Here is a 23596-nt window from a genome sequence, read left to right as displayed (position 1 = left end):
GCAGGAAGAGGGCGGGCGATGATGTTTCCGCGGGCGTGGGGGCGAGCGCTGTGAGAAAGCCCCCTGAGGGCAGACAGCTGCCTCAGGGAGCTACAGACCTGAAAACGCTCAAACGTAGGTTTAAAAAGTTGCAAAAAGAATGTCCGTGCGTCACAGTCAAGCACCTGAAAATAAAGCTGATGAAAATGCTGCCCACAGATATTTATTTTGATTTTATTTCATAACGGAGATTCCATCCCGCCCTGGGATGAGGCTTGATGAAAAATGTAAAGGCCGCCCGGCCAATTTGCCCGTCCGCCAACCGTAAGGCTGGACGGGCCACAAAAAATTGCAGGGAATTGTGCTCTTAATGGTTCTTAATTGCCCTCTTAATGGTCGGCAGGCACATTTCCGACTTTTGCGTGTGCCCGCCGAGCAAAAGATCGCGCGAGTGCTCAATCACGCCGGGACGCTCGCCCGACATCTTCTTGCGCGATTTTACGCCAGATCGGGTCAGGCACGTGCCCACCTGCAGGGCATAAAATTCAGCCCAAGCTGTCAAAATTTTCATCTTGCGCTCATCTGGACAAATGCAAGAATGTCAAATTTCGCATCAATTTATGCCATAGGAGAAAAGGGGGCTGATTCGTTGGCAAGGCGACTCGCATTGGCCGAGGCATTGCCATGGAGAAAGCGATGGGGAACTATAAGTTCACCAAGCTCGCTGGTAATTCAAAAAAGGTGCAATGCTTGAACATATTCTTTTTGTTTGCAGAGAATGGATCCCTGAGTATGGATGTATGTTGCTTCTAGCATACGCAAATGAGCCACTTTATCGTCTCGACTGATTATCTTAAATTGGTGGTTAGCGCACTTTGGGTTATTCAGCAAGTACCGCCCAATCACATCTCACAATGAGTATTTGGTTTTGGGTTTTGCAAGTGAGGCTGGTTGAATATGTTTTGTACTCTGCCTATTACAAATTGAAGGGATATGCTATTTGGTTCAATCAGCCAGTCACTAGGGCTGGCATCACACCGGTACTGAAATTCACACACACAATGTTGCTCTATTGTGCGATAGGCAGAATGTCTTTGAAGTGGTGGTGGAAGTGTGGGGTAAAACCCAGCAAGGCCTATGACATGGAGCTCCTTCTGCCACAGAATCATGCCTGATACTTGCCAGATTGGCCACCTGATCAATGGATGGGAGAACAAGCGAGTGGAATCAGTCTGCAGCCAGGGACCAATGGAATTAAAATGATGCACAGTGATTAAACTGACAAATGCTGTCTTTGTAAAATTCACTTGCTGGAGCCCTTTCCTTCTGGAAAGCCTCCAGTTAAAAATCTCCAAACTCTTCTCCCCAGAGCAGTTTCTGAGTATAAAGAATTTCAGAACTGGTACTGGAGAAGTGAAAGAAATTACTGGCCCATAACTTCCACACTCCCCAGTGTTGGATTTGGGAGGAGGAGGGGGGCGGGGTACCCAAAAGATGCACCGGGGAATCGATCGGGCAAGTTTCCAGGTAAGGGTTTGCATGGCAATTGCCCAGAAGTGTTAACAATTTGGACAATTGCGCTGCGCTAGGAACCATCTGAAAATGCAATTTTAATCTCAAACTTTGGATGGTTCCATCGAGGTTATATCAATAGTTACTCAGAAAAAGTTAGAAGAATTAAAACCTCTTCTAACTTCTGGGTAACGATTGTAAAGACCCAGACTGACCCCACGGGACTCCCCCATCCTCCCTGACCCCCAACAACACCACCTCACCCCACACCAACCTCACCCACCAACTCAAACGCCAGCCCACAACCTCAGACCCACCGTGACCTCGGACCGCCCCTTGACCTCGGACCCCCCCCGTGACCTCAGACCTCACTGACCTCAGACTCCCCCCGTGACCTCGGACCGCCCCTTGACCTCAGACCCCCCTGACGACCAGACGCCCCCACCCCCCCACCCTCCAACCTCCAGAAACCTCCAAACCACCAGACATCCCCAACCCCCAACCCCTAACCCCCACGACCTCTGGACACCCAATCCTACCTCTGGACACCCCAAACCCCACCCCCGACCTCTGGACGCCCCCAACCCCCATTCCCACCCCAACCTCTGGACACCCCCAACGCCCAACCCCCCCAACCTCCAGACACCCACAACCCGCCTGACCTCTAGACACCCCCTGACCTCTGGACACCCCAATCCCCAACACCCCCCGACCTCTGGACACCCCCAACCCCCATCCCCCAGACCTTCAGGCACCCCCAATGCCCAACACCCCCCCGACCTCTGGACACCCCCAACGCCCAACCGCCACGGCTTCCAGACATCCCCAACTCCTAACACCCCCCAACCTCCGGAAACCCCCAACGCCCAACCCCCCCAACCTCCAGACACCCACAACCCGCCTGACCTTTAGACACCCCCTGACCTCTGGACACCCCAATCCCCAACACCCCCCGACCTCTGGACACCCCCAACCCCCATCCCCCAGACCTTCAGGCACCCCCAATGCCCAACACCCCCCCCGACCTCTGGACACCCCCAACGCCCAACCGCCACGGCTTCCAGACATCCCCAACTCCTAACACCCCCCGACCTCCGGAAACCCCCAACGCCCAACCGACCTGGCCTCCAGACATCCCCAACCCCCATCCCCCCAACCTTCAGACACCCTCAATCCCCAACCCCCCAACCCCCCCGACCTCCAGATTCCCCCAACCCCCCCCGCCCTCCAGACTCCCCCAACCCCCCCCGACCTCCGGACACCCCCAAACCACCATCCCACCTCTGGACACCCCCAACACCCCCCAACCTCTGAACACCCCCAAGTCCCCCGACCTCCAAACACCCCCAACCCCCCAAGCACATAAGATTCACTTATCTTAGACACTTACCTTCCCCTGGCTTGTCAGTTTCCCTGGCCTTTTAAACTTACCTGCTTTACGGCAGCAAGTGCTGTAAAAAAGGGTGCGTGGCCTCCTTGAATATGCTGGATCTAGACTTCGCTGGGGTCTGTAAGGAGTCTTTTGATGCAGGCCCCAAACAGCTCTGGTTAATGGAAGTGGCAACGCAATTTTCAAGACCAAGTAAGTGTGCATTTATTTTTTCTAATTTCTGTGGGCCAGCCCTTTCCGACACTAGTTGGTAATTAGGGCCCACTCTGCTTCTCTCTCCACAGCTGCTACCTGACCTACTGAGTGTTTCCAGCATTTTCTGGTTTTATTTCAGATTTCCAGCATCTACAGGTATTTTATTTTTGTAGCAGAAATTGAGTTGCAATTGAGAGCTTAATAGCATATCACTTCTACATAACTACTATATAAATCTCCTGTCACTCGGCTTTGAAGAGCATAGAATCTGACAGGAATGAAGTATGTGTAATAGAGAAAATTATAGGTATATCCACATACCAATTAAAGGGGAAAAGTGGAGAAAGTGCTTGAAAGAATGCATCCTGTAATCTCGTGGCCTAATTATAGGTATGCACTATCTTCAGTCTATTAAACATCTTGATGCTTCTGGTAACATCAGAAATGATACTGGCGCTGACTGGGTCATTCGAGTTTGTCTAGATAACCTAGGATATTTTCTGCCTGTACTTGGATCTCAGGGTGACAGTTTGCTGAAGCTGGCACAGTCATTGTTCTGTTAATGGTTTGCAGAATGACTGATGAATGGGGTAGTTCAAATTCAGGGGTGACAGCTGAGCTAATGAGTTCTGTAATGTTCAGTCACCATCTTCCCATTAACTTCTCTCCAAGCCACTGACTCTGGCATCTTCCACTTAATCTGCAACTTATCAATAATTCTTTTCCCTTGCTCTCCACAGAGTTAATTATTTTTGAACAGATTCAGAAACGCTTTTCCTTGAATTTCCACATTAAACTGTAATTATCTCTTCATCTTTTTTTTTTATAATACTTCATGGCTCCAAACCAGAAATACTCTGTCTGACACAAAGGTAGAAATGATGAAGAAAGAGAAAATCTCCATTTAATATATTTAATGTAATTTTGAATTGACATTTTTTCCAATAATTTATATAGATTTTTCTTTTCCCACCTATTTCCATTATTTTTAAATCTATACCTTTTATGCCCTGTTAGTCTTTCCACCCCACCCCCACTAGACCTGTACCTTGAGTGTCCTGCTATCCATTCTTAATTAGCACATTCTCTTAGATAATATCACCACCTTCAACACCTCTTTGTTCCTTTGTCTGTGACATCTTTTGATTATCTGCTCCTATCACTGTTTGCTTGTCCCTACAACCACAACACCCACCCCCCCACTTCTCTCCCCCCACACCCCCCCTCCCACCTTATATTTCACCCCTCTCCTAATATTACTCAGTTCTGTTGAAGGGTCATGGGGACTCGAAACGTCAACTCTTTTCTTCTCCGCCGATGCTGCCAGACCTGCTGACCAGGTAATTCTGTTTTTGTTTTTACTTCCATTTTAGGCCCCTGTTGTGCACATTAAAACTCCAGCACAGGAACAGACCACCCACAGCGTAAAGGTTGTACCCACGTTCATCCCCACTTGAGCCACATCGAGGCCACTTGCCAGATTTCACATTTAGGCCAGGATTTTATGGCCCCACCACAGCGTGTTTCCACCCCCCCCACCAACCCCTCACCCACCTCCCAACCCACCCGGCGGATGCATTTCAATGGCAAGTGTGAGGGGCGGTAAAATCCTGGCCCTGGTGGGGATAGTTTTGTTCCTTGGAAACAATCACAATGAGCCCGATATATGCTCCCTGGATGCAGAGCTCCTCCGTGTCAGAGGATTATATTTATTTTCTAATCCCGCATTCAGATTGTTAAAACCATCATTGACCCCGCCCAAAATATCCGTCCACGTCTACGCCTATCTGCGTGTGTTGCTGTGGCTCAATGGGTAGCACTCTTGCCTCTTAGTCAGAAGATTGTGGATTTAATTCTCACTCCAGAGACTTCAACGCAAAATCTAGACTGACAGACCATGTACAGTACTGAGGGAATGCTGCACTGTTGGAGGTGTTGGCTCTTGGGTGAGATAGCAAATTGAGGCTCCTTCTGCCCTGTCAGGTGGACATAAGAGATCCTATTTCACTATTTCAAAGCAAAGCAGGCGTGTTGCTTCCCAGTCTTTTGGCCAATGTTTATCCTTCAACCAACATCACTAAAACAGATTATCCAGTTATTATCACATTGCTATTTGTGGGAGCTTGCTCTGCACAAATTGTCTGTCCTGTTTCTGCATTACAACAGTGGCTGCACTTCAAAGGCATGTATTGGCTATAAAGCACTTTGGGACATTTGGAGGTTGTGAACTGTGCTATGTTAATGCATTCATCTCTCTTTTTTTTCTTTTTCTCTTTCTCTCTATCAATCTAATCAATGATAAGACTTTTTCTTAACCTATTCGCCCATTCCTGAAATGGCCATGCACCAGCCATGGCTAAAAGGCCTGGGGAACATTCTGCTACTATGCTTATTCCAGTACTACCTAGAGACTGGCTATTATGAAGTGAGCTTTGTGTGATTCTCCTGTGTATATTTTTGTTTGTTGACGCAATCTTCTCCTACATAATCACTCCCCAGATAAAAATTCTTACCAATTTTGTCATTGTCTGGTATCTATTCTCTATGCAATAACTCCCTGGGTATCAATTATTCTCTGTATAATTACTCTTACACATCCAGCATTCCCCATGAACTAACTCCCAAGTATCCATTATTTTCTATGTAATCATTGCATTGCATCCATTACTCACCATCCAGCCATGAAGGTACGTCCATTATTGCCTATATAATTATTCCCTTGGTACCGGTATTCTCTAAGCATTTTATAATGCTTCTGTTGAAATTAATTTGACTAACATGGCCATCTGTGTAAAGAGGATATTTCAGGCGCTTACAAATACTATTAAGCAGTATGCATCTATTAGCAAGAAAATTATTAGGTCAATAAATGTTTGGAGAATGATTAAGAGGGGCCAAGGCAGATATGAACTCATTTAATCCAGGAAATGAATGCAGTGAAGGTATACACTGAATGACATCTATTTGATAAGTCAAAACTATTTTATTTAATTGTGATTTTTTTTTATGGATTCATACAATTTATGCTATTTATTTAAGGTCATTTTTATTTTCACTGTTTTCTATTACATTTTATCCAGTGTAATTGCAGTAATTGGGACTATCTGGCAAAAACAGACCATGCAGAGAACATATTATTTCAGTCTTATAAATGCAGTTTGGGCTGCTATCTCTTAAATTTTAATCAGTAGGAAAGTTTCGAGCCCGATTTGAATTAGCGAGTAGCACTCTAAACCCAATACTAAAGCGAAATACTGCCAAAGCTGGAAATCTGAAATCAAAACAGAAAATGCTGGAAATATTCTGCAGGTCAGGCAGCGCCTGTGGAGGGCAACAGGAGTTAACGCCCTGAACTTTCACCCTCGGGACGGGCAGCGGGAGTCAGGAAAGTTCTCGGTTCGGCCAAACCAAACCAAAGTTTGGAGGCAGCCACAGGGGCTGCCAGGTGCTGAGGCAGGCTGTTTAAAAGGTCCGCCTTGGTGCCAGTTAAAATAAAAACACAAAGGCCTTCACCCCTCACACCCCTTCACACTCCCCATGCCCCCCAATCCATGCTGCCTCAAACCCCCACCCACCCATGGTCCCTCATGCCCCCATGCCAAGCAATGCACCCCCTATGGCCCCCCATTCTCCCAATGCCAAGTTCTGCCCTTCTCCTCACCCATATGGCCCCCCAATCCCCCTATACCAAGCGATGTACTTCCATGCCCATTCACCCATTGTACACCGTATAGAACCAATGGCAGCAGGATATCTAACAAAAAGCTTTAACAAAAGGTGATATATTCATAACATTCTACTATGTTAAAAAAAAGTCATTCCACTAGAAGGCAATAAAAGTGTCAATCATCCAGACCCATTAAAGTATGAATAACAGACACACAAACCCTTGAAACCACCTAACCTTGTGTAAATAAACACAAATTGATCTGAGAGATCAGGGAGGCTGAGAGCTTTCAATCAAACAATGTTTTCTCTGGGACTCAGGTGTTGCAACAAGAGTAATGGTTGCCTGGACTTTCAGCCAAGCATCATTATGTGTGGAAGTGCCATGGCTTGGCACATGGGTTATAAGGGACCAAAGGGGGGGGATGGGTGGAAGGGTAGAGCTTGGCATAGGGGGCATGAGGTGCAATAGGGAGTGAGTGGAAGGGCATAGCTTGGCATTGGGATATGAGGGGCCATTGGGGGTGGGTGGAAGGCTATAGCTTGATATAGGGGGCATGAGGGGCCTTAGGGGTGGGTGGGGGTCATAACTTGGCATGGGGGCATGAGGAAGACTTCTTGAACTTACTTTTAAAAAGATCCCCTCAGGCAGATTATGGCTCACCTCTGAGGGGCAGCAAACCACAAAACCTGAAAATTGTGGAGGAGTAAGACACGCCTATCTCCATAATGGAGACGGCCAGGTCGGGAGTGCCGGATGGCGGCTTTTGACAAGAACCAGCCTGCACTCTTTAAAGGCACTCCCGAAAATCAGACAGTCCGGGAATGGGATCGAGAATCCCAGAATCCGGAGGACCCACCCGCCATTTTTATAGGGCTCCCGAGTCATCCTGACTTGGCGAAAATCCAGGCCAACATTTCAGATTCATGGTTTTTCATTAGAACCCTGATGAAGTGTAATCATCGGCCTAAACCTAAAGCGTTAACTCTGCACAGATGCTGCCTGACCCGCTGAGAATTTCCAGTGGTTTCTGTTTTCGTTACTCCAAACCCAATGTTGTGGGTGTCAGTCCCGCAGTTGGCACTTGAGCACTTTTTCTAGGCTGATGCTTCAGTGTAGTACCATGGGAGTGTCGCACGAGTGTAGAACATGCACAGCATGAGTGGCTGATCGAACCCTCGCTGGCAACTCACAGTCCTGGGTTCGAGTCTGAGGGGCATCAGTCACGGGAGTTTCAGGTGGCTATGAAGGGGCGATGATGGCATAGTGGTATTGACACTGTACTAGTATTCTAGGGTAATGCTCTGGGGATCCAGGTTCAAATCGCACCATGGCCACATGGTGAAATTTGAATTCAATAAAAATCTGGAATTGAAAGTCTGATGGTGACCACAAAACCATTGTCATTAAAAGCCAAATACTGCAGATGCTGGGAAAAACTCAGCAGGTCTAACAGCAATTACTTATGACTCTTCTTCAGACCTGCTGAGTTTTTGCAGCATTTTCTGTTTTTGTGCCGTAAAACCCCACCTGGTTCACTAATGCCCTTTAGGGACCTGGTCTGGCCTACATGTGACTCCAGACCCACAGCAATATGGTTGACTCTTAAATGCCCTCTGAACAAGGGCAATTAGGGATGGGCAATAAATGCTGGCCTAGCCAGCAATGTCCACATCCCATGAATAAAAAAAAAGGATGTGTCGTCCTTTTGGATGACATAGGGCCCAATGCTCTCTAAAAATGATAGTAAAAGAAAAGTGGGAAAGGTTTCCTGACCAACATTTATCACTCAGCCAACATCCCTCCATTTAACTCATTGCTGTTTGCAGGAGCTTGCTGTGTATAAATTGGCTGCTAGATTTCTGACCTCTTGGTTGTCCATCGTGGCTCAGTTGGTAGCACTCTCGCCTCTGAATCAGAGGTCCTAGTGCAGGACGTGAGCACAACAATCCAGACTGATGCCCCATTACAGTACTAAGGGTGTGCAGCGTTGTCAGATGTGCCATCTTCCAGATAAGAGGTTAAATCCTTTCAGATGGACGTAAAAGATTTCATGAAACTATTTTGAAGAGTAATTTGGGAGACAGCCGTTCGATAAAAATCTCCTCTGAGTCTCAAATCCAGTGAAGTCAGTGGGTGAGGTGTATAACAGGATGCTGACTGACTTGCCATCCAATTAAGGCCAATAGATGAGTTCCTGAGGCTGGAGAGCAATAGGAGGTTCTCCAGCACTGAGACATCAGCAGCCCCATCTCACAATGACTACGTCCTCTGAAGGCAATGTAAAAAATTTTGAATTTAAAAGGCCTCAGCTGGGCTGTCCAGTGGTAGCAGCTGTGGCCCAACGGGCATGGAAGGTGTGAAGGGTATCCCTAGAGGGATGGAGCGCTGGCCCTATCACACCCCAACACCACCTCACACTTCTGCATGGCCTTAATAAGCCATTAAATTGGCCTAATAGATGACCCATAGTTTGCGCAAGCTAGCAGTCACCACCAGACCTCATTCAATTCCCGATTCTCATTCGAGAGTGGCTTCTTGCAAGCGAGAACGTGCTGGCAATCCATTATGCTGCTCTATGAGGCTAATTTTCCAGCCCTTCCACCTCTGTTTCCACCTCAGACATGCATCAAAAATTCTGCTCACTGAGCTTCTACAGATACAGCAGGAGTAATGCTGGATTTGTAGGGAGAAAAGAAAATCCAACAAGTTCTTTGTTACAGTCAGGGGTAACACCAGTGTAGTTGTTAAGCTTTCCCTAGATTATTGAACTACTTACAATTTACTCCCTCTCAAAGAGCTTTTAAATTCCAAAGGAAATGCAAACAATCTCTAGCTCCAGCAGTTTCAAAAACTTTCAGTGATCTCCCTGAGGCAGCACTTAGCCTCAGGGAGATGAGCAATCTTTCGTGTGCATGCGTGAAAGAGCACACTCTCGTATTTGGGGAATCCCCCCCGCCAGCACAGGGAGCACATAGCGCTTTCTGTCGGGCGTCACGCTGGGCGGGCCTTAATTGGCCCCCCCACTTAAAATGGCAGCGGGGCCAGTTTCGGCGGCGGTGATCGGCTGCCCACCCACCACCGAGTCGGTCAGGCCCGCCCGCCCATCAAGGGCAAAATTCTGCCCTACGAGTTTAACACTGAATTCACCATTGCCGTACTCACAGTTGGGAACTGTACCAAAGGGAAACATGAATCAGAGAATTGCAAGTTTCTCAGGGTAGTGTCCTGGGCCCAACCATCTTCAGTTGCTTCATCAATGACCCTCCTTCCATCATAAGGCCAGAAGTGGGGATGTTCACTGATGATTGCACAATGTTCAGCACCATTTGCGACTCCTCAGATACTGAAGCAGTCCATGTCCAAATGCAGCAAGACCTGGATAATATCCAGGCTTGGACTGACAAGTGGCAAGTAACATTCACGCCACACAAGTGTCAGGCAATGACCATCTCCAACAAGAGAGAATCCAACCATCACCCCTTGACATTCAAGGGCATTACCATCACTGACGCTCCATTACAGTACTAAGAGTGTGCAGCTTTGTCAGGGGTGCCATCTTCCAGATAACAACTTTACTGAGCTGAGACCACCTCCTGAGACAATATTAACATCCTGAGGGTTACCATTGATCAGAAACTGAACTGGACTAACCATATAAATACTATGGCTACAAGAGCAGGTCAGAGGCTGGGAATCATGTGACGAGTAACTCACCTCCTGACTCCCCAAAGCCTGTCCACCATCCACAAGTCTCAAGTCAGGAGTGTGATGCAATACTCCCCACTTGCCTGGATGAGTGCAGCTCTCACAACACTCAAGAAGCTTGACATCATCCTGGACAAAGCAGCCTCGCTTGATTGGCACCACATCCACAAACAGTCACTCCCTCCACCACTAACGCACAGTAGCAGCAGTGTGTACCATCTACAAGATGCACTGTAGGAATTCACCAATGTTCCTTAGACAGCACCTTCCAAACCCACGACCACTACCATCTAGAAGGACAAGGGCAGCAGATAGATGGGAACACCCCCACCTGGAAGTTCCCCTCCAAGCCACTCACCATCCTGACTTGGAAATATATCGCTGTTCCTTCACCTTCGCTGAGTCAAAATCCTGGAACTCCCACCCTATCAGCACTGTGGGTGTACCTACACCACATGGACTGCAGCGGTTCAAGAAAGCAGCACACCACCACCTTCTCAAGGACAACTAGGGATGGGCAATAAATGCTGGCCCAGCCAGCGAAGCTACTTGTGTAGCCTCAACCCCAGCTTGCACTTTGCACAGAGTGCACCTTCCTACTTCCAGCACAGAAATGTTGAATTTCCTCTTACATTAATAATTACTGGCAGAGTCTAAAAGAAAAATTGAAGGGTGTGGCATTTTAAAACCTAAATAGCTTAAGACAGAATGATGTATTTTTTTCATGACTCCTCATCAGAATGAATTCAGAAACTATGCTTCTGGGATAAAAACAGTGTGCTCTATTTAATGACTATAACTTAAATAGGTCAACAGGACATTCTTATTCCACCTGGTGTGCGTGTTTCGTATTATCTCTTTTAGAATTTGTGCCTGCTAGCTAGAAACAGGAAAAGAAAATATTGTTTGTTGGATAGAGAACCCAAAACTGTAACAAAAAACGTTTAAATGTGAGGCATGAGAAAGTGTTAGAGTGACTCAGGTCTTTACATGACTGCGTAGATGTTACCTGGCAACAATCAGGAAGTAAAACATTATCACAAGCAATTAAAGAGACAAGACAATGAAAACCCAAACAGCAAGCCCAATGGCTCATCGCTTGTCTTTTCTGTGATTCTATTACTGTGACAAGCCACTCAAAGGCAGATTTTAAAATCTTGATTTTAAAAGCCTCAGATAACTTTACTGAGCTGAGAGCACCTCCTGAGACAATGCGATGGCTAATATTCAGCACGCTGCACAGATAGTGGACTAGTTGTGCTCAATCCTGAAAAGATCAATTTCCTTTGCAGTCTGTAGGTTCTAAGACACAGCATGTACCTCAAAGTAGAACCACTGGTGGAGATTCGATCAGGGCTTAATACAATGTCTTCATTGGAAATTTGGAGGTCTGTTGGTTTCTTCACAGATTGATCAGAAGATACAATTCCCAAATGGGAAAGATTCTACAAACAACTCATGACCTTTTGTATGATGCAGAGTTTCAACTCACATTGGAGGCATTGTTAGGTTAGAAATTTTCCCAACTTACTATGTCAAAGGTCCTTAGATAACTAACTATACGTATTCAGATATTGAATGGATTTTAGTCACAAAATGAATTTTATTCGTATTTTTCTTGAAGAATATTAAACACATGGAGATACATTCCAAGAGTTAAGCACTAACTTAACCGAGTTCTTTGATGAAGTAACGGGGAGGATTGATGAGGGTAATGTGATTGATGTTGCGTAAGTGGGCTTTCGAAAGCTGATTGATAAAGTATTACATAGGCCAGGATTTTTCCTAAGGTTGGCAGGCCGGGCGGGAGCAGGCACGGAGCCAATCACTGCCCGCGATCAGCTCCGCACCGCCATTTTACGCGAGCGGGCCAATTAAGGCCCACCCAGCATAATATGCGGCCGGTAGCGCTAAGCGCTACCATTCAACCCATTGAGCCTGCTCCGGCATTCAATATGATCAGGGCTGATCATCCACTTCAATGCCTTTTTCCTATAATATTCCATATCCCCTTACGGCATTGGTATTTAGAAATCTGTCAATCTCTGCTTTAAACATACTCCATGACTGAGCTTCCACAGCCCTCTGGGGTAGAGAATTCCAAAGATTCATAACCCTCTGAGTAAAACATTTCTCCTCATCTCAGTCCTAAGTGGCTTCCCCCTAGTTTGAAATTGTATCCCCTGGTTCTAGACTCCTGCATTTACTCTGTATGTCCCTTTAAGTATTTTGTAGGTTTCAATGAATTGACTGAGGAACAGAAAGTAGTGGTGAATATACAGGGCCCTGTTCTTTGCGGACAGAAAGAACATGTACATGCATTGTGCCTGTTTTAGCTAAACAAAATAAGTGACAGCCATTCGCTGACTCATTCCTCAGGGCAATGCCTTGACCAATCAGGGTCAAGCTGCCTGGTTTAAATTTCAAACAATGCTTGGTAGTTAACTGTCAGTCACCGTCAATTGGCGCATGCTCCATGGCAACGCCGCCACCAATCAGAGTTCACTTGCCAACCAATCAGCACTCCCTTCTCATACAGTATAAATGGCTATTTTCCCCTTGTATTGGTAATTTTGCGAAGTGCTTTAATGAGTACAAGACAAAAAGATTCTACATGCCAACAGAGTTAGATTTATTCTTGAGTGCAACTACTTTTCCACAAGTTACTGGTTGTTTAAAGAGAGAATATTATGCTTAATACATGTGTTAGTTGTGCTACCTGTTAGCTCAGTGCTAGCACTCTCACCTAAGACAAAGGTTATGGGTTCAAACCCAACTCTGGAAACTTGATCACAAAAGCTAGGCTGACACTCCAGTACAGTGCTAAAGGAGTGCTGCGCTATCAAAGGTACATCATATCTGATGAGACATTAAACCCAGGCTTTGTTTTTCCTTTCAGATCAACACAAAATATTCTATATTCTAGCACCATTACAAATAAGAGCAGAGACAGTCTCCACCATAGCTTGGCCAATATTTATCCCCCAGCCTACATCGCAAAAGTAGATTATCTGGTCATGATCAAATTTTGCTTGTGAGAGCTTGCTGTGAGCAAATTGGTTGCTGTGCTTATGACATTACAACAGCGACTGTACTTCAAAAATACTGCATTGCCTGTAAAGTGCTTTGGGATGTTCTGGGGGTGTGTATAACATGATAGAAATGCAAACTCCTTATCCCTTTAACCTTTTCTCCAATAGTGGCACCGCTCAGGATGGTAGTGATCTAGATACAGCTCCAAGAGTCCAGATTCAATCACCAGCTGAAATTTCTATTGTGATTCACCCTGCCCCCCCCATATAGTCATGATACATTTATCTATCATGATTCAGATACTGCCGCACTACGCAGAGCCCTGTAATCTCCTCAGAAGAGGTGAAAATCCCGATCGAACACCCAGGCCAATTAGGGAGCAAATTCCTCTATGACCCCTACTTAGGCAATCATAGCCAGCCCAGAAATTTTATGGGAGATGGTGCTGGAGTGGTAATGTCACCGGACTAGTAATCCAGAGGCCCAGGCTAATGCTCTGGGGACATGGGTTCAAATCCCACCACATCAGCTGGTGAAATTTAAATTCAATTAATAAAATCTGGAACATAAAGCAAGCCTAGGTAATGGTGACTGCAAAGCTACCATTGACTATTGCAAAATCCCACCTGGTCTTTTAGGAAAGGAAATCTGCTGTCCTGACTCAGTCTGGCTAACGTGTGACTCCAGGCCCTCTGAAATGGCCTAGCGAGCCACTCAGTTCAAGGACAATTTGGGATGGGCAACAAATGCTGGCCTTGCCGACAACGCCCACATCCCTTCAAAACGTTTTTTAAAAAATCAAATCGACCTTGAGTTATATCACAGGATACTACCCTTTCGTACGAGGAAGTTTCCACCCCAGCTAAAAACAGGTCTAGCTCACTTGAAGGAATTCCACATGCCCTCTATTCTCTGGAAAAAGATTCACCCATCATCCAAGGTTGTTCTGCCTTTGCATAGTGTATAAGGCTGACCCCCTCCAGTCCCACTAACCTTTTCAGTTGAAATGCTTAGTCCATATGGACAAAATTTTGCCCTTTCATTATTTTATAAGCTTAGATGAAATCACCCAAGTCTGCACTTTCCTGCAGGGTACAGAAATGCAACCCTTATGTTCCACACCTTTTTAAGTGACGATAAGCCTCATCTTTAATGCCACAAGCAACAAAACAAAGAAATCATAAAAATACTTCGGATAAAAGCAAAATACTGCGGATGCTGGAAATGTGAAATAACAGAAAATGCTGGAAAAGCTCAGCAGGTCTGACAGCATCTGCGGAGGGAGAAACGGGGTTAATGTTTCGAGTCCGCGTGACTCTTCTTCAGAGCTCTACCCTTTTTCGCTCTCCACAGACGCTGTCAGACCCGCTGAGCTTTTCCAGCATTTTCTGTTTTAATTTTATAAAACACTTCAGCTTTGCAATAGATATTCGAGGAGGCATCAGTAGCATTCAATTAGATTACTGTCTTCAAATACGTCATCAGACATCTGTTATTTTCTGTTCAGCTGGCTGAACTATACCATGAATAAAGAAATTATTATTCTAGAAATAATCTTTAATATTATAAGCTTTTTGGGGCCCTCAGTTAAGTTGGAATAAATGCAGAACTGAGCATCACAAATAACTGGCCACACTGCCTCGCTACTAACCAGGGTTCTCACTGCTGATTGCCATCCTGTGACCCCTGTTAGAAACGGCCCATGTGTGGATGCTGGATGAGGATGGAATGTGGTTGAATTGCTAAGCTTCTTGCAGTCGAACAGCCTGCTGACAATCAGCGGGAAATGATTGAGCACTCGGACACAGTATTGGAGAATGGTTGGGGCCCAAGGTGTTTGCATCTATCTCCAAACCTGAGGGTGAATAAAAGTGGGGAAAATATTAAAACAAAACAAAAGCAATGTCAGAGAAAACCTTTAGATTGGCACTTTGAAGACACCAATTGCAGCTCTGGGATGTAACATTATTATACAGGGTGCTGAATTTTTCGAAGGATCATTCCAATAAAGTCTAGCTTCTGGCAAAAAAACAAACAAGTTTCACCTCCTGACAAGATTAAATGTTAGTTAATCAGCTCCTTTAGACAGCTATGAAGGAGCTAGGCTTCCTGGGCTAGTCTATATGCTTGCTGTGAGTTGAAGTGCAGATCTGTCAATTTTGCAAAGCTCCAACAAGTTAACGTTAGCTTGCAGCTATATTGCACAAGATAACTGCCTTTAAACTCCTGTATTTAATTGCCACCTTCAGCTCATGTTATATCCAAACGTAACTGTGTTGCTCATAATCCTGTGTGAGTTTGTGATCTTTGCTGAGCGCGTTGAGGTGGGGGGAATGTTTCCTTCTGCTCTATGATGTCCCACACGTTGGGCGGAATTTGTGGTGAGCGTCCTGGCAGGTCGTGGGGAGGTGGGGGGGGAGGGTGGGTAGAATTTGGTGGGAGGGGCAGAAATCGGTTTCACACGGGTGTGAAATCGCGGCGGGATCATCAGACGCTGTCCGCCGTGGCAGGTCGCGACCCTGCGGGAGGCTGGCCTGAACCCGCTTTGCAGGTCGCTAATGGGACGCAAAGTAAGTAAGGCCCGACCGGAATCGTGTCCCCCCGCGCCCAACTTACCGTCACGCCAGCGGGAAAACACGCTGGCCCAGGACACGACTGGACAAGCGCGACGTGCGGAAGTCGGGGCTTGCCTTTAGGGCCTCGCTCAGGTCGCGGACATCCGAGGAGAAGAAGATGCTGAAGGCCTACAGCTCCCGGACCCTGGGGGAAGACGTGCATCGCACGCTGGGCGGATCCTCATGCCCATGACCCTGCCACGGAGCAGCTCTCAGAAGGTGGGAGGTCTCCACGCAACAGCTTCGACTCCGCAGAGGCTTCCGAACTTCATGGGATTTGCCATGGGCTCGCGCCATTTTCCATGGTCTCCATTGATGCTTTGGGCCTGTTTCAGAACTTTGCCGACTTTGGCAATGGGCTGGTGCGGATAATCGGCGAAGCGGGGTAGGAGAGAAAGGCCTGGAGTGAGTGAGTGGGAGGGTAAAGTGTACCAGGAGCAGCGGGGGGGTGGGCAAAGGTGTCGGGGCGGGGTGAGGTTGGGAGGGGGAAGGAGGGTGTAATGGGGGAGAATGGTGCAAGTGGGGAGTTAGGTGCAAGGGTGGAGGATGGTATAAGGGAGGAAGTTCGGTGGGGAGGCGGGGAGGTGTCTGAAGAGGAGGAGGGAGTTCAGATGGGGGAAGGTGTCCGGGGGATGAGGCAGTTTGGAGGGGGTAACTTCGGGCGGGAAGAGGCAGTACAGGAAGAGGAAGGACTAAGGGTGGAGGAAGGACTAAGGGTGAAGGAAGGAGTAAGGGTTGAGGAAGGTGTTGGAGGGATAGAATGTTCAGGTGAATATGTCTGTGGAGTCAATGACTGCCTCCTGGGGAGAAAACGGAGGGTGGGCATGGTAGAGGGAATGGTGAGTGTGAGAGGGGGCAGAGTGAGCCAGTAGGGTGAGAGAGTGAGGGTGCCTCGGTACCGGTAGAAGGGGCAGCAAGGTTGGCTGGTGGAGACACAGAGACAAAGACAGACCATGGGGGTGGGAAGGAGGAGGTCGGGGAGGTCAACGTGAATGGGCTGGGATTTTCAGGGAGGTAAGGAACATTCACATTCACCTGGATATTCGTGAAGGAGAAAGGTTCAGGCTGTCGGGTAACAGTAGGGATGTTGAAGGTGATGCAAGGGGGGTGGACTGCAATGGGGGAGAGGACATGGGGGACTGGGGGAGGGGAAAGGATGGGGGAGCTTATCAGAAACTTTTACTATGACCATTTCGCACAAATTGAACGTGAGCGGAGCCTCATGTTGGCCGGGTAGAGGTGCTGCATGGGAGGGCGATCAGTGAGTGGGCGGAGATGCAGGTCAACACAGATGGACAACTGAAAGAGAACCCCAGCAGGCAGCAATGAAAATACTCGGGACAGTGAGCTGAGTGTGATGGATGAAGGCTCCGCGTGTGGGGAAGTGTGCTTGCACGAGGCTCCGAAAGGCCCTGCCACACACACACTTCTCCTCCTCAGAATGACTCGTGGGCTGGCTGCATGCAGTTGCAGTGGAGGGGAATGCAGTGTGAGGACTTGCAAAGTCTGTAATGAAGCTAAAGACAACATTACACATTATTCAGTGTAAGTGAATATATTTTCAGATTATAAAGTGACAAAGTCTGTTCACCTGTGCAACCACTTATGATCAGAAATTCTTAACTTTTCTAGGCCTTCCACTTCTTCTAGGTGCTGCCCTGACATCCGCAGCAGGGGTGGAGACAGCCTGTGCAATGGTTGGCCCTGTTGCCTCTGATGACTTCAGTGTGTGTACTCTGGAGAGCCGAGGCCTTGAGGGCCTCGACTTGCTTTGGCTGTCCACCTGTGGGCTAACTGCTCCCTCTGCGGTGACAGAGGGTGAGGTTGAGGGGGGTCACAGGCAAAGGGGACTCAGAGGGAGAGGACAGCCTCTGAGATTCCTGAGTGGATGACCCAGGGGTGTCCAGCTGCTGCTGCTCTTCCCTTCGGGTGCCCTAGGGCCCGGCCTGATTCCTTAAGGAGAAGGAGCACCTTGAGAGACATCGAGGTGCCCCATTTCCCTCTTGTGTTGCCACTGTAGGAACTCACCCCTGGCCACCACAATGGAGTGCAGGTCTGCACATATCTACGCATCCTGTTGGACCAGGGTATGCATGGCGTCCGCCATCTTTCGCATGGAGACCTCCATACACTCACATGTGGGCATTACTCCATCAGTAAACAGGCGGACGCACTTCTGCAACTCACATGCCATTCTGTTGAGGGCTTCCAACAGCTCCGCGCAATGTTCCCCCGCCTTCTACTGACTATCCAGGGTAAGCTGGAAGGCCAAATCCAGAGGCTCTTCATCTGACTCGGGCCTGACAGATGCCTCTTCCCCAGCAGTCCTCCAAGTGCTGTGGAGTTCGGCTGAACCTGCCTCCTCCTGCTGTGGGCACGTGTCCGTGCGGAGACCACCAGATTGTGAGCCCAAGCCTGCTCTAGATCTAGGTCCCACCGAGGTGTGTGTCTCTGCGCTGGTGGAGGGTGTGGGTAAGCGCTGTGATGGGTCTCCAAGGCTGCTTATTCCAGCTCTTCAATGGAGGAGATGTCCTCTTGGCTGGGGGTGAGGACCTGGATGGAGCTGAGGGAATGATTGGCTGAGGGTGTCGGTTGCTTGGAAATGCTCCCTGTGAATCAAAGTAGTGCGTGGTAGCAGAGTCAAAAGCAGGAGAGAGCATTCACAGTTGTGTTGAAAGAGGGATGATTTGATGCAAGATCCTCACGAGGGTGTTCGCCACTGACCTCACTTGCCTCAGGCAGGGTCCACATCCTCACTAGTCAGCACGATAGCACGCTCCTCAAAATGAGTGAGGGACCTAATGTTGGCCATTCCACCCCCCACCCCTCCACCACCACACACTCCACCCCTCCCTGTCTGGGACCTCTCCCTCCTGTTGTGAGCCAGCTTCTCCTCTGCCCCTGCATGAAGAGAGTGCATGAGCAGGATGCAAGCCATGGCAGATGATAAGGATGCGTGGAATGTTACTGTGGTGAGCGGGATGAGGACGGGATGAGGACACGAGCTCCAGAGGATATGAGCCTGATGGAGATGTGAGGGTGTGTGTGAGAGTTAGCGGTGTTGTCCCTTGAGGTGTGAGATCCCAGTGGTAGTGTGATGGGTTTGGGAGTGTGTGAGTTGAAAGTGATGAGATGGTTGACTTACCCTGGCGGAACAGATGAGATCATTTGTCCTCTTCCTGCACTGGATGGCTGACCTCCTCTGTGCTGACCACCGCTGCCACCTTTCAGGCTGGATTGGTGACCCTGGTGTACCTCCAGGGGTCAGAGCTGGGGTAGAGGAGTTCGCGGCGGCCTTTCACTGTGCCCAGCAGACGCCCCAGAGAGGCGTCACTAAATTTGAGGGCTGCCGTCACCTTTGCCTTCAGGGGCATCTGTCGCCTGGAGCAGTCCTGATCCGTAGACATGAAGTTTGCTGCACTCTCGTGCACTTTAAATATGGTGCCTGGAGCAAGGAAACGCTGAAGCCAAATCTGAGCCCGCCTGCCAATGATCCAGCGTGTTTCCCCTGAACACATTATTAATGAGGTGGGGCATACTTGGAAGCTGATAATGCGGCGTGAAAATCTGCTATTGCGGCCGGCCGCCGGCAGGTAAAGCGTCGTTTTTCATGCCCACTACCACACTTAGTGCAATTCTGCCCATTGAGAGAGAGAGAGAGAGAGAGTGTAGATCAAAAGGGAAACTGTGAGAGAGCTAAGTGAAGTTCTAGTCAATGAATCAATTAATGAATCATATTTGCTCTTGAGAGGATGTTGAAGGTGACACACATAAGACTATTCCTGGTATCAGGAAAATGGGTTATGAAGAAAGATGAAGGAAGTTGATTTTTTTTCTCTCTATGGTAAAGGGATTTCATGGCAATTGAGGCAAAGTTTTAGAGATTATGAAGTAACTTGATAAAGTTGATCTAGGTCAATTTTTCACTTGGGCGGAAGATTCAAATGTTCGAGGAGTTAAAACAACAGCTTCATGGCCAGCACACCATGAAAAGAACAGGCAACTTCTGGCCTTCAAGTTAACAGACAATGTTGGGAACTGCTATAATCTTGCATGGCTACTCAGCCCATAACATGCGAGTCTTTTGCAATAAAGTTCCCAACGTGTCCTTTCTGATCCTCACATGAATCCTTGTTACACCAGCCAGCTGTATGTAAGTGAGTGGATTACAGATATCCCTTTATTGATTATATGTCAGTCCTCACTGGATGCATGTTGCCCCTATTAATATTCCATATTAATAAGACTTAAAACCAAAACCCTTCTCAATCTACCTGCAGCCTTTGACGAAGCTGACCACACCATCCACTTTCAATGCCTCTCCTCCAGTTGGATAGAGTTACTTAACTCGTTTCTATTTTTGCCCATCTGGTAGTAGGCAGAGAATCACCTGCGATGGATTCTCTCCCCAATGTCACGTTGTTGCTTCTGGAATCCCTCAAGAATCTGTCCTTGGCTATCCTCTATTCCAGTGATACATTTAGCTCCATCTCATCACCAGCTCCTTGGACTGGTCCACCATCACTGATTTGTTACATTGTTTGTCTGACATCAATATTGGATGAGCAGGAATTTCCTACAAGCAAGTATTGGAGAGACAGAAGCCATTGTCTTTGTTCCCCACCACAAACACAGTTTACTGTCCACCATTTGCATCACTGGCAACTGCCTTAAGCTGAGCAAGATTGTTTGCAATGTCAATGTCTTGTTTGACTTGAAGATGAGTTTCTGACCAAATATGCACAATGTCACCAAGACTGCCTACAACCTCCATAACGTGTTCATCTCCGACCCTGCCTCAGCTCATCTGCTGCTTAAAAACACATCCAGTTGCCTTTGGAATTGACTATTCCAAGGCTCCCCTGGACAGCCTCCCATTTTCTACCTTACATAAACTTGCACTCATCCAAAACTCCGCTGCCATACCGTAACTCGCCTCAAATCTCATTCACCCATCACCCCTGTGCTTGCTAATCTTCACTGGCTCCCCATCCAATAGCACCTCAGTTTAAAAATTCATGTCCTTCTTTTCAAATCCCTCCATGACCTTGCCCCTCCCTTTCTGTGGCCCCAGCCAGCGCTTGCAAATTCCTCTGCTTCTCCAGGCCTCTTGCACATTCCTGATTTTGATCAATCCAACATTGGTGGCGGTGCTTTTAGCTGTGTTGGCCCTATCCTCTTAAACTCCTACCCCAAACCCTTCCACCTCTCTCTCGTCTTTTAACATGCTCCTCTTTCATCAGGTTTTCAGTCATCTGTCCTGATAGTCCCTCCTGTGGCAGTGTCAAAAAATGTCAACAATGTTTTTATTGATATCACTCGTGTTAAGAGCTTTAGGACATTTTACTACTTTTAATGAGCTCTATAAATATAACTGCTTGTTGTTATTAAAAAGGGAATTACAGTACACAATTATTAAAATATATCCAACATTATCAAATGTCATATTAATATAGCTCCTTAAATTCCCCTTTGGGAAAAAATACTGTTCTATTCAGAAACTTAATTAGTTTTTGTTACAATTTCATTTCAATGTTTGTTTTATCCTTCTGTTCTAGTACTAAGAATTGCTTTTGGTGAAATTTGTGGTTGATTATTTAACACATTTGCAGACATTCCTTTCTCTTATTTTATTGAAGATGATAAGTTAATTACCTTGTTACAGTATACACAGAGGAATATCATAAGTGTTTTTCCACTAACAGCACCAACAGTGATTATTAGGTTCTTTGTTGTATGAATATGTAGATCTGAATAAGAGATAAGTCAGTTCATGTTTTTTAATCCCCTTTACTGTTGGATAGTGCTAGGTTCATCCATGTGCCACCTTCAATAAGATCTTAACAGCAAATTATCCCCCACATTAATTTTTATACATATACTTTAGTGTGGAAGGAAATCTTGTAATAAACAGAGTCAAACTGCCCCAATCTCCTGGTCTCCTCTTTACTCACATTTACATTTTCATTCTCACAGCAAAAACATGGTCTTGATGCTGAATTTAACACAGAATATAGAACTGCCTCTGTCACCTGAAGGATGGCCTTCATATCTGTGCTCTTAATTTCCAAGGTTTTTATCTGAAGTGCTTCATTGCAGACACTTACCCTCTGATGGAATAATATCTGCCTTATATGCTCATTTTGGTTCTAGCTTTCATCTTACATTATTAACACTATTTCCTTCATTGCTTGAGATCTAAAGGTGTGTTGGTCCAGTACAGGCTCGGCACCGGACTCCAGGTAAATGTACAGCAGGTGAAATCCTGGCACAGAGAAACATTCCCACCAGGAAGTTCAAAGCTAATTGTTGTGTGGGTGAGGGGACAGAGGGAGAGCTATTCAATCAGCAGTTTATCACTTTGGCTGTGAGGCGCAACAACCTCTTTTAATTTAAAAATATAAAAACAAAAAACTGCGGATGCTGGAAATCCAAAACAAAAACAGAAATACCTGGAAAAACTCAGCAGGTCTGGCAGCATCGGCGGAGAAGAGCACAGTTGACGTTTCGAGTCCTCGAGGACTCGAAACGTCAACTGTGCTCTTCTCCGCCGATGCTGCCAGACCTGCTGAGTTTTTCCAGGTATTTCTGTTTCTGTAACCTCTTTTAGTTTGTTCTTGCTAACACAACAATGTTTATCAAACTGTTGCAATCTATGATAATAAAGTCTTTCTTCAGATAGATGGTTATTGATCCCACCTCTACAAAATAATGTTATTCCTGGAATAACCATAGCCTAAATGACAGACAACGTAAACTGTAAGTCAAATTATTGTTTCTGTTGCCTCCATTTTTTCTATTTGAAGATATTTTGGAGAGAAAGTTTCTTGGCATGGTATATATTGTGTACAATTAATTAGGTCTCTGTCTTATCACAGTCATCAGTACAGAGGTAAAGAGGACATTCCAGCGCTGAAGACCTCGGCAGCTGAAGGCAAGGCCGATATTGGTTGAGTGATGAAAATTGGGGATGTGCAAGAGACCAGGATTCAAGGAGCACAGATATCTTGGAGGAGGTTACAGAAATAGGGAGCAGATGAGGCCATGGAGGGATTTAAAAGCCAGAAAAGAGCCTCAAAATCGAGGGGCTGCTGGAACTGGAGCCAATGCAAGTCAGCATGCATGGAGATGATGGGTGAGCGGGACTTGGTATGAGTTAGATACCTCAAGCTCAGCACCTCAGAATCTCTTACAGTCCGGTGTTTCAAGACTTTTCATGGTCATTATCTCTGGTTTCCTCCAACTTCACACTACCTTTTTATTCTTGCCAATTTTCTTGGGACCTCTCCTCCCAAGAGTTCTTTCTCCTTCTAGGATGCACTTGCAAAGGCACTAGTTTCCCTTTGGATGATAAATGAAACTGCAAAAAAAACATTGATTAACCATTCACAAGGATCATCGAGTCTCCGGCTGTAGGCCAACATAACTATAAAGGCTGAAAAGATTAGAATTTTTTTTTTATTCTTTCATGGGATGGGGACATGAATGTTGCCAACA

This window comes from Cetorhinus maximus, chromosome 2 (genome assembly GCF_964194155.1).
Source record: "Cetorhinus maximus chromosome 2, sCetMax3.hap1.1, whole genome shotgun sequence".
Lineage (NCBI taxonomy): Eukaryota > Metazoa > Chordata > Chondrichthyes > Lamniformes > Cetorhinidae > Cetorhinus > Cetorhinus maximus.
The sequence above is the reverse complement of the archived record's forward strand: the minus strand, read 5'-3'. Positions refer to the sequence as shown.